The sequence below is a fragment of the Cyprinodon variegatus genome, unplaced genomic scaffold (genome assembly GCF_000732505.1).
Source record: "Cyprinodon variegatus isolate N-32 unplaced genomic scaffold, C_variegatus-1.0 Scaffold576, whole genome shotgun sequence".
NCBI lineage: Eukaryota > Metazoa > Chordata > Actinopteri > Cyprinodontiformes > Cyprinodontidae > Cyprinodon > Cyprinodon variegatus.
Genome location: NW_015151029.1, coordinates 256,094 through 257,551, shown reverse-complemented (window position 1 = coordinate 257,551; position 1,458 = coordinate 256,094). Strand labels below are relative to the sequence as shown.

The 1,458-nt window shown below is 32.0% G+C and overlaps 1 protein-coding gene across 1 annotated transcript in view; it reads left to right on the top strand.

The window, feature by feature from the left end:
* Positions 1-1,458, top strand: part of LOC107095820 (ribosomal protein S6 kinase alpha-5-like) — a 36,786-nt gene that overhangs the window by 6,359 nt on the left and 28,969 nt on the right. The gene's annotated exons all lie outside the window — the stretch shown is intronic.

Below are 1,458 nucleotides of genomic sequence, written 5' to 3'. Positions count from 1 at the left end.
ATTTTTTTGTTTGTGTTTTTTTTTCATATATGTCGCTCAAAAGTTAGATCTTGACTCTCAGTGAGATGACCTGTATCAATAAAGGTTCAATAAAGAATAAAAAAAATAACAATGAAACCCAGGAGCCAAATATCTATATCCTTTATTCAGTGCAAAAGAAAACTGCAGTAAATTCGCTAGTTTTGGTCAGAAAAAAATCACAATTGAGCTTTTTAATTAATTAATTTATTTTTGGTGAAATCGCACAGCCCTATTATGATCATTACTTTTTAAGTCGTTATAAACAGTCTAATACTCAACTGTTCCTCAATAAAACTATTCCAATGCAGCTCTGCCTTTACGCTTCTTTCATTATCTCGCTCCACTCATCTTCCCATTTACTCTGACCTGCTTCATGTCTGTGGTGAAGAAAAGCATTTCTACAGCCTGATGCTGTTATTTGCTATGAGGGTGATGTCTTCTGGGTAATATGCTGTGTTTACCACAACACAGAGTAGTTTATATGTTGGTCATAAAGTTCAATTTAAGTCTTAGATCTCCTTCTCATATATCTTTCTATATGTTGAGTAATGGAGACATTAACGAGAAAGCTGCTGAGGTCCCCAATGGCTTCTCTCATTCACTTCAATCATTGCTTCAGTAATCAGCAATGTAGTTATTCAGTAAATGGAATTTTCTATGAAATGTTATGAAATTTAAATATTTGGAAAATCTGTACCAATCCATTTCTTTGCCTTCCGTTGCTTATAGTGAAATCAGTTCATCACTTTTTGTTCTTAGATGTCTCTTCATTAATGATAACCTATGTACTGTAAAATCACCAGCTGCAAACATTTAGTGTCTTTTTATTATTGGTTGTGAAATATGATTGTATTACATTTTTTTTAACAGCGTAAATTTCGCTGCCCTTTAAAGCAAGGTGCCTTCCCTGAGGGGTTGATTGAAATAAGAGCTAGTTTTTAGAAGAAATGTATATCATTTGTCATTTTTTATCATCAAATTTAAATGATAGAAAACGATTAAACAGATTTGTTAGGAAGAAATTGGAAACTGATTTTTAATACTTTAATACCGTACATATTTTTTATACTTTCCAGCCCTAACTAAACTTTCCATGAACAGAAAAACTGCTTTTTTATTCTTTAACATGTACCAGAAATATCAAAAATACATTCAGCCACTTGAAGTATTTCTGATTTAAAAATAAACTCAACCAACTGGGAACTCTAAAATGTTAAGGCAGGATCCTCCAGCATTTATATAATGAACGAGTTGGAACTTGGTAACTTATCTAATATGACTTGCTGATTTTTTGCATTTAGTTACAGTAGTTTGTTTTCAACTTACAGGCGCTGTATCAAATGTTTTTTTTTATAAGATATAATAGAATAGTTTTAGGGATGCACGATATTGGGATTTTGGCCGATATCCGATATGCCGATATTTTAAAACTCACGT